Below are 11,127 nucleotides of genomic sequence, written 5' to 3' on the forward strand. Positions count from 1 at the left end.
GCCATGCAGGGACAATGGAAATGAAAGTTGTAAAACTACTGATTACATTTTTTGTCTGATGCTTGAACCCTGACGCTTTATATTTCACAGGGTCCCAATAACCCAATTACAACTCAATTTTTGCTTGTGTAATTCAAGTGGGTCCACAATCTTGCACTCAAGCCACTTGAATTTCAAATGCCCTATGAAAAATTAAACAAATAATTATTTTTTAAATAATTAACCAATAATGGATGGATTTTACTGGAATGACAGAGGTGATGTAGCTTGCTCAGGGGTACAACACATCATCTGAGATTTAAGCTCATAGCCAGAGATCCCATCTGGTCTAATCACTGTACCAGGCTGTACACTCACCTCCTGGGGTCAAAACAAAAAGATTGACATTAATCTTCATTCTGACCTTCTAAAATCAAAATTAAATGATACAATAACCAATCAAGAACATACGGTAATACAATCATGTGGCTTCTACTATGCAATGGTCACGGTCGATATAAATACTGTGAATCAAATCCCAGAGCCAGTTTGTGGCGTTGAATCCGAGGTGTGACAGTGGCTATTGCGGCCAGTAGCCCAACAAGCCGATGCATGATTGGTGTATCACTCAGGGTAGGAAGGGCCTCAGTCAGCTGGTATGACAGTGTCTCATCATGTACCAATGACCCTCACCCGCCCCACACACACACACACACACACGCTCATAAAGTGTCCACCTGTGCCTCACGTCTGTGTGACAGTTGTGAATTGTGATGTACTGAGAAGTAGCAGCTGGCATTACATGCTTCAGAGGAGAGCACACGATTGAGCACTTCAAACTGGAAGGGAAAAAAAGGGGGCAGAAAGCATTTTTTTAATGTCACTTTGGGTGAAGGTCTTAGGGAATTCAAGAGAACATTCTGTTGATCAATTAATACAGCCTGAGGGCTCCCTGTATCATTTCAATACACGCAATCTACAACACAAGACTGCGCTCCTGTCCTTCCCATGAAGCTGCCAATGCAGAGGCATTACTGTCTGCGTTTCTCATCCCCCACAGAGCGTGCACTCTCAGTGTACTCCAGCCTTAACAGCCCAAAGCCTCATTTCCTATAGATTTAAAATGTTCTCATTCCAGCATAAAGAGGATTGCATTTTTCATTTCACTCCGGCAAGGGAAGGTCACACAGAGAGTGTCGTGCACAGAAGAGGGCTGATTTCAATCGGTTCACAGAGGCAAATTCGCTCCAGGACCGCCGTTAATCTGCTTGGTGACAGCCTGTCCACCGGACAATTTCAACAGAGACAAGTTAAAATGCTTCACCCTTCTCACGGGCCAGTTGAAGGACAACCAGCGCTGATTTCCAGAACTTTCGCTCTCAGAGAGAAATTGACATAAAATCAGCGAGGCACATTCGGGGAAGGTGGAATAAAAACACAGCATTTTACAACTTAAAAGTATGCAGTGAATTTGCAAGCTGTCAGGTAACAATATTTGTTCGTTCACTTCATCTCTGAACAATCTGTTGACAAAAGTGTGAGGAAGAATCTATCTCATTCACTCATTATTGTGCAACAGCAACATCACTATAATAATACAGTTTGCTGATATGTAGGTGTAGGTTTGATTGTGTACACTGCAGCTTTGATAGTGGAGACAAAAATAAGGGAGAGTTTGCACTTATTACAACTGAGGGAAAATGGCAGGACTGCCCCATGGTATAGGGGAATAAGTCGCTTGGATGCCGCTAGTAGAAAAATGTATGGCCAACATCCACTTTGGTGTGTACCTGTAAACACCATCGTGTTTGAATTCACACGTGGTCAACTCTTAACTTTGACCATACCTTACCACCAACGTCCAAGACTAGTACATCAGTCAATAAATCAATCAACTACTATTTGTGCACTACTATTTACAAATGGGTTGTCCTTCAACAATTCACCATGGACATCTTCCAGAGGAAGAATTAAAAACAAAAATTTTTTAGAGTGGGGAAAACTAGAAAATTACACCCTGAAAAGGCATTGAAAGCTGGACTATATCTGAGAGAGAACAACATCCAGAGAACAACAGACACACATGGACCTAGGTGTAGTCATGTGACTTCCCACAGTAAGATGTATCTCCAGAATGTGGCCTTGAGGACTGTGCACCATACGCATGTAGGCTTGGTGCTTAACAGCCGGCTTTGGACCATATGTCCAGCCTGGAGCCATTCCAGGAGCAACTGGTGCAACGTTCAGTGACGAGTCGGAGTTCAATCTGTTCCAGCTGATGTAAGGAGAGGCACTATCAATGTTTACTTACACCGGTGCTGGAGGTGTGATGTCACAGGCTGCCATACAGCATGGATAGAGATCACATTCAGTGTTTGTTGATGCCAGGTTTAAAGCACACAGCTACACTGTATATAATTCTGGGATGTAATCTTGTCATGAACACATTGTGACCAGACCGTGACCATGAGTAGGATAGAGTAACGCGTGCCGATTTTTCCGCAGCACTGTAGAGAAATAACTGCTCTACTGTGAAGCAGGCAGCTGGTCATGAAGCGAGACTTGTCCGGAAGTAACGACTAAGACAGAAAGTATAAACACTTCTCAACAAGAGAGTAGATGCTCTGCACGAATGACTGCTTTGCCTACGGCCCCTCCCAGAACTGCATTTCCCACACACGATTTGCCTACTCCTTTACCATCCTCTCCCCTCACTGGTGGAGCTGTCTAGGAGGGGGTCGGCCACGCTATAGCTATTTCCCTACCCATCCTCCACCAGTCTATAATCAGGCTATCGGCCCGGCCCATCTGTCTCTTCATCACACCCCTTAATGCCAGAGCCAAAGGATCATGGAAGGATTTCTGTCTAAGCTCTGAGTGCAATGCAACAGCTACAGACTAGCTTCACTGCAGAAAAATATATATAATAATAATAACAATAATGACAATACTAATAATAATAATAAAAGTCTATCATTGTTATGTTCAATTCATTCAAGCTGTTTTTACTACCAGGTGAGCCAGGAAATGTTCTTTCACTTTCCTGTGAAAACTGCCCTGTTCAATATGGTTATGGCAGTTCTCCCCAGACTCAACTCCCCCCTATTCATTCCTCCCACATGGTTGTGAATTGAAGGCAAATTAAACATCATAAAAAGGTAACAGGGCACTCTTCATACCACCTGCTGGTACACTGTCTGCTGAACTGTTTATACATATTTGCATTCATTCCCTTGGCAGACATTTTTGTCCAAAGCAACTTATAAGGCCATTACCATAAATGACAGAGAATGAATCCAAAAGGGTAAGATTGATTTACTGGTCAATTGCAGCATTTGTAAAACAATCATTCAGTTCAATAAATGCCAGCCTCCATCATCTAGGCTCAATAATAATGTTGATTTTAATCAAATTATCTAATATATAATAAAATGTCAATTTCGATGGTTCTACATCTCCCAGCACTCCACTGCAAAGGGCAAAGTACTCCACAGAAGTGTGTGTGTCTTATGGAAGGCCCCTTTCATTTTCATAAGCTCATAATTATGGCCCTGTGCAACAATATGGCATGTAATAAAGAGAAAGCATTACTGATTACTTTAATAATCTGTTAATGAATCCCGCAAACAGCCCCATGCTCCATCCCAGTGATAATCAGGTCAGCAGAGCTGGGGTAATTCAGAGCACAGGGCAGAGCTTAGCTGAGCTCAACTACCCCCATCCCCCCCACCCCCAGCTAGAGCAGCCCACACATAGCTACCACACGTTGCATAGGAAACGGTGAGAATTTCACACCTGTCCCTCCCGGCATTGTCATCCAACGACGCCAAACCCCCACGCCGCTCTGGCCACTGTGCGTTCTCCTGCTAACAACACCTTCGTTTGCTATCGTCTGGCCTTTTCTCCTTTCCAAAAAAAGCTAACGGCGAAAAGCAAACAGAGTGGATAAATTCGACAGGAGGTAACCGCCCACACCAAATCTATTTATGAATGGCGCAGTTGGTTTATGGGACTTCTGCGGCAGCGGGATAAGAGAAGCTCCATGCCAGAACAGAGACAGCCTATTCTGGTGTGTATGTGGCTGTTCACCCTGCCATGTCTGGCTGGCTCTGAGCTGCCCTGTTGCCGATGCTGCTCACCATCACATTTTTGGTCTGTACGCACGAAAGGCTCCTCCACAAGTCAGCAATTCGCCATTTTCTCCACTGCCTACTCAAAACATGTTCTTTCTCAGCACGCTTCTTGCCGGTGTGCTGTACATCTTCTAGGAATTCTCTTTTAGATCCACCATTTCAATATTGTTTTCAAGCTAATTACATTTAAAATGAACCCATGGGGGCTTCAACGACCAAATAAAACCAAGGGGAAAGTGCTTGGACTTACCAATAGTGTATGAATCTGTGTCTGAAGGGTTATAGAATTTGTCTGTGTTCAGCATATTCGCCTAAAAGCTTTGCCCAGTGAAAACACACTGACTTTCCTAGAAACTGAACTGAAAAGTATTCAGTATACATAAAAGTATATTTGATGTTGACTTAGCAGTAACTGCAAGAGTAAATACCGACAGAATAGCCTGGGGTTCCATTTGAAAGGAGAGAGTGTGATTATATATTCCTATGGAATAAAACTGTACCAATAGTTTGTAGTTAGAAAAACAACAAATGCAGTTTTATATTTATGAATGTATTTGTATGTATTCATAAATGCAGATTTACATCTACTCATGAGATATACATGATATACAGTATTTTACTGGCAACTGCTAAATTCATACCCTGCGAATATAGCATTGATGGAGAGTTGGACATTGGCTAAAGTTTTTGGTCGCTGTTCACAGGAAAACCTGCTGCACAACATCTTGTATGTCATCAAGGGTTATATTGACATATTCAATCAATGCAGATGAGTTAGAATAAGCACGTAATATGCTTTTAATGCAGGTGTCTAAGTAGCATTTATGAAGGAGTTACATTGCCTGCATCAATGATCATTCACACAAAGTTTGACCAGAGCAAGTCCAGGTGACTTTTTCTTGTATTAATGCGCTGCCATTGGACCAGAAAATCACTTGCTACTTAAGCCTCAACTAGAAAGAGCTCCTCCAGTATTAGCGAAGGTGTGCGCTTGTTTACAAGAGACGCTTTGGTCCTCCTGGAACAGTTTGTCACGGCGGTACTGTGGGGCCGGTCGACGCGGTATTTGCTCAAGTCGCAGCCTGTAGCCGGGAGATGAATCACATGACACGTGTGCCCACGTGCGGACGGGAGGTGGCAGGAGACCAGGCGGGCTCTGGGAAAACAAGGCAGGTGTTTACCCGCCACGAGAGGAACAAAGTAGCTCTGATGCCCCTCCGTAATCCTCTCAGTCTGATACCGCATTAAAGGCCAGAGCCTGCCGCCTGTCAGAAAACAACATCTCTAATGGACTTGTGCACTTAAAAGACCACTGTTACAAGCCTGATTTTTTTTTTTTAAATATGATCCTTATGTAAGAATCGGTTTTGCGAAGACACGCATGGCTTTGTGAAAGATTATGGTCATTAGAAGTATGCCCCACAGCTGAGACCAGAAAATGAAATCAATCAGACAAGGAAACCGATAGCTCTAAATGCGTAAGTGATGACAACTGACATACTGTATGTCCAAGGGACCACAGGTCTAAAATCTAAGGAATCTGTTTCCATTCATTTCCTTGACAACCCATTTAACATCAGTTATAATCATCATAAATTATGAACTGGACAACCCCGCGTAAAAAATGACTTGGGCAGGGGGCCGCTGCCTGATGAACAGCAAATAAACTGAGCAGCGAGTCCCCTGAGCTCTTTCAATCGGTTCAATCAGATTCAGTGAGTTGTGAAGTTTACTCCCCAGCAGGAGAGATAATTACAACACAGAGATACAGAGTGAGAATAAGCTGGAACAGAGGAAGCCAGCGCCAGAGATGTGTTGGCTGTAGGCTCCTTAAGTTCAATAAACAAATTCTAATTGAAGCTTTCCCAATACCGCTTTCTTCAAAGCATCTGACTGCTTTGCAAGTAAAGAGCTTTAGACTGGAGGAACTAAGGAACTTGTGAAGGAAGTAGTCCTAATAAAAACAACTTTGAAAAGACAGCACTACACACAGTCTCAGTACACTGTGTAATGAAACATATTTCTTGGATTAAACGTGTCATGTACATATTGTGATAAATAATTCAGCTTTACAGGAAAAAACTTGCCTCACAAACTAGAATTTTAAAATGAAGGGCTTATAGGAATCACAGCCGAACTGTTTTATCAGCACACTTCTGCTGTGAAAATAAGCACGGTTGAAGTCAGGAACCAGCAGGGCCCTGTTCATATAAAATTCTGTGAAATTTTAACTGTTGCATGAGCAGATTAAACCTCTTAAAATAGCTGAATTAGTTATATGTTTATACTGTATTTATGTGTACGTTTATACTTAAAAATTTAAATTCAATATACTTGTCTTTGTAAGTATTTGCATTTCCTGTATTATGAAAATCACTTTTAACTTTACCATTATTGGACAATCAAATATACCTTCCAATGCTTCATATTTAGCTGACATCCAATACTTGCACACACACTGGCATAGCCTCAATCTCTTCATCTTAGTTTTATATTTAAGGTCAGCTCCCCTCCAGATGCAAACGGCTTTAAGCAATCTCTTTCTGTCCAGCTTTTTGCCGTTAATCATTCATGTCTGAGATAAGGTAACTGCTCTGTTTAATGAATTTAATCATGCAATGTGTTGGTCTTAGTTGCCCCATTAACTTTTAATACATGGGGTGTCAGATTAAGTTCAAAGTGGAGGACAGGTAATCCAGTGCAGGTGTCTACTGTTCCATAAAACAGTCACCAACACTGTAGAGGTATACGGTAGAACACGCACAGCATCATTTACCTCCCGTAGGGGACATCATCACCAAATATCAATCAAATATTGGGGGTGTTCTCACATTAAACATGGTCAATAAAGAACTGCCATGGCAACATATACTGTAGGACGGGAAAGATAAAGATATATAAGTGTGCTTCTTCAAGGATTGAATGAATCTTGATAGTGTTCTTTGAAGTGGGTAAAATCAACAGAGATGCACACACACGGACCGGAGCTGTCAAACGCATCGGAGAGAAACTTATGGGGGGTCTGGGTGTAGATTGAATTACAAAAAATAGCAATACCTGTTACGCACAGGTAAGAATAGGTGCTACCAAGACTGCGCCATGCTACACACGCTCTTCATATTTAATTTAGTATTGCAGTCTACTGAAATCAGCCCCAGCCGCTCCGTTCCCATTGCACCATAGAAGCTTTCATACTTGTTTAGCGCTGCATGCTCGGACACAATAATTATGAATGCAGGATTCATAAGAAAGCCGCGGAATGTTAAATGGTTCTTTATTGCGATAGACAGAAAATTATTATTCAAACTGCTGGAACTGTCAAAAACACCTAAACGGACTCCACACCAAGTCCGCGACAAGATGTGACAGCTATAAAAACATCACATTCTCTGTCCGATCTAAATCTGACAAAGAGGCAGCAATTACGCATTTTAGTTATGAACTACGACAAAGTAGACCACAATTGAATTATAAAAGCACAACAGCGCGGTAAGCAAAGTAAAGAATCTTACTGTATAGATTCCCAAAATGTTTATTGTCGACCACGGTATCGTTTCTGGAGTTGTAGCCCAGAAATTATATTCCAGGGTGTTCCAACTGTTCGCTGCCGTTTGCTGATATATTCCGATTCCTTCGTGTAACGCTGTAAATCCTACAGTGTTCCCTCCAAGGTAGTCAAACTGTCTAACTCTTTCGAAAGTTCTAAGGTGTTTATTTTACCAAAGGCAGTTTTACTATAGTCTAACCTGGGCTGCGCTGTGGATGGTGAGCTCTGAAACCAGCTTTACGCCCCCTTTCTCTCCACAGTAGTCTCTACAGAATAGGAGATTAATGGCCCGTAAAAAGCTTCTTTCAATTGGTCCCGTCGCGTGAAAACGTCCTGTTGTCACATCATGCACTGGTCTGACCCGCTCAGTTGAGGCCAGCCTATTTCTTTTCAATGTGCGCGTAGCATTCACCGTGGTTTTCAAACTCATTCTTCTATCATTCGAATTATTTTTTATTTACAGAAACTAGAGGTTTTCTTTGTTTGTAGCCTTTCAAGTGCAGGCATTGAGCTGATGCATGTTTTCGAACGTTGTAGTACGGCTGTGTTTTACTAGATCATACGGGAGTCCTCTATTATTGTTCATGTCCTCTTTATTTCATAAATTATTTGGTGATTTTATAGACCTTTGGTGAGCCATAAATGAAATGGGACAAATCCGAATATATGTTGCCTAGGCTACAGTCGGGCTGTATTTTTACATTGTATTAGCATATGTTCATGACCATTTTCTTTCTAGCCACTTTCGCGCTTAACCCGAATAGTTTCGATTTAGAAGATCTTGATTTAATGACTTACGTAGTGAGAGATGTTTTATCAAATGTCACACAGCTTTCAGTACATACTATTCACCAGGGCTCGTACGATTTGCATTGCAAAGTGCATTGTATCTATGGCTAGGTAAGAGGAGGGCAACACCCACCCGTTTTTATTGTCTCATATGAGATGCACTTGAATAGTGATAGGCTACTTGAATGTTTGTTGTGTGGCTGATACTCAGAAAGGTCATTGAAAATAAAACGAATGCTTAAAAGAGTGTGATCAGGTTTTCTACATTTGTAGGTTTAGGCAGAATGACTCAAATAGCAGTTTGAATATTCAAAAAACTTGGCAAACCTATTCACCTATGATTTACATATTTATTTACATGCACATTTGCTGTCTTTGTTATAAGGATTGCAACTTAAATCTCTTCATGAGACATGGGTCCATTCTCATTCAGTGGTCTTCTGGGCAGTAGAATATCCAGTAGGACAGTATCATTTCACACTCTGAGTCAGGTGCCACATCTGAAATCATTCATAAAAAGCTTTCGCCTGTATAAATGAGCACAAAGTAAAATGTGAGTGAAATAAGGACCTCTACCTACACTAAGTGGACTGTGATGTCATAATATATTGTGATGCTGCAGCTCAGCAGAGGGGCACTGTGAGTATGGTGTGCTGGGGTACAGGCCAGCTGCCACCTGTCTGTCGTTTCCCACCACCCCAGGGGGGGTGGGCAGATCAACAGGTGGGACGACTCCCGTGTGTGAATTGACTGGGGACAGCAGAGTTCTGTTAACACTGCCTTTCCAGTTGCCTCAGTGAGGAATTTAAGCTCAGCACGGTGAAGTGAACTGCTCCTGCCTCATGTCAAACCTTATCATTAATCTTCAAAAATAATACGAGGCCACTGGTATAGCTGACCTAGAAACTGTGAATGACTGTTGAGCCAAAATATATATTTTTTTAAAATAATTTATGCGTATGAGCATTATGCATTATGCGTAGAGAGTACCCTACATCTTGTTCTATGGAAGTAAACATGCCAATTTCCTAATGGCCATCTATAATCAGCTTTCAAGTGAGAGACAAGAAAAGTGCTTGCACATATTGTGTCTATAATGCTGATATGCTGGGGAAAAATACACTGGAATCAATGCATCTTGGACCAGGCTGGTCAGTGAAGATTTTGGACCCATTTTATATTGAAATGTGTATCAATAAGGTGTATAGTGACCTCTAGTGTTACAAAGTTGTACTTGACTTTTTCATTTTCAGACAACTATGAAAATATTCTGCTAGCTTTTGAAATGGTGAGATGGGACATGCTTTTATAAAGGACTGACCACGGGACTTTACCACAAAGTAGGATTATTGCGTTTGCTGGATAACTGCATTGAGTAAAACCCCCCAGAACCCTCCTAACTCTGGAACATGGACTGAAGTAGAAAGAGCTGTTCCAGGTTTTACTGCTAATGCAGTAATCCTGCTTTGTGAAACAGGCCCCAAATAAATTAATATTTTTTAAATACAAGTAAGAAAGCAAAAGCTTATCTCATATTAATAATGAATCTCTCACTTTCAGAAACTAATATTGGGAGTTTTATGTTCATGCACTCAACACAAGCATTGGTGTACATACACTAGTCTCAAATGCACATCATGTTAGTAAGCACTCCAGACTTATAGAGACATCTGACTGAAGGGGAAGCTTTTCATGCTGGCAGCCCCAAATTTCACAGACTGACAGACACTAAGTTGATGGCTGAATATTATTATTTCATCACAAATGTTTGTATTAATGATTTTCGCTAACAAAATATGCTTTGAAAGACGACATCTTCCCAACACATAGTTATTAGCAATCTCTTTCCCCAGTTTTCGTGATTGAATCATAGACATGCTGGGGTAACACCATTGCCATCACTGATCTTCTCATTTCAGTCTATTTACTTATTTCAATCTACTCTTCAAGCTCGATTTTGAAACAAGGTGTGGTCTAACACGAACATAATACCACTGTCTATTGCCTATTGGAAGAAGAGCTGTGTGAGGGGCAACTTATGAATCAGAGCACATTTTCAACCCATTTACACAGTAGATTTCCATAAGAACACTTTCACACATATTGACCCAGGGCTATAATGACATCACTTCAGGACACTCAGTATCATAACACTTTCAAGCAGCTCCCTGAGGCCAAAATTGTTCTGTTTTGCTCATTTCCTGGGCTACTCACTGAATGACTAATTTTTCAGGCAAATCATGAAAATGCTGATTTCAGGATAAAGATATGTTGTCAGAAATCCAACGACTTCATTTTTCTCAATATGACCAGACTCAAAAAGCTGGTTTGACAATTTGTAAGACTTGCTAAACAAGATTAGGATAACTCTCCGTTGAACTGGATTTACTCCCACAATAAAGCCAGCTGTTGCGAAGGGAAGTCATTCAATAAACTCCACACAGGTACAAGCACCACAACTGAGAACATGTCAGTCAATTCAAGAATACAGTTTCTGGGCTAAGCCAACATTTAAGCACACTTAAATAGTGAATCATCATAAAGATCTTCAGCAATATAATTGATAGATTATAGGCCTGTACACACATAGGCCTATATACCTATGATACAAATAGTGTATTGTAAAGAATCACCTATTCATCATAATATATGTGAATATCAGTGTGGGCTGTTTCATTC

General features: G+C 41.2%; 1 protein-coding gene across 1 annotated transcript in view; it reads right to left on the reverse strand.

The window, feature by feature from the left end:
- LOC135259821 (FHF complex subunit HOOK-interacting protein 1A-like) overlaps positions 1–7,990 on the reverse strand; it is a 31,511-nt gene extending 23,521 nt beyond the window's left edge. Inside the window, exon 1 of the mRNA XM_064344589.1 lies at positions 7,625–7,990. The gene's annotated coding sequence lies outside the window, so the exon portion shown is untranslated. The remainder of the gene's footprint in view (positions 1–7,624) is intronic.
- Positions 7,991–11,127: the final 3,137 nt, after the last annotated feature.

The sequence above is a fragment of the Anguilla rostrata genome, chromosome 7 (genome assembly GCF_018555375.3).
Source record: "Anguilla rostrata isolate EN2019 chromosome 7, ASM1855537v3, whole genome shotgun sequence".
NCBI classification, from domain to species: Eukaryota; Metazoa; Chordata; class Actinopteri; order Anguilliformes; family Anguillidae; genus Anguilla; species Anguilla rostrata.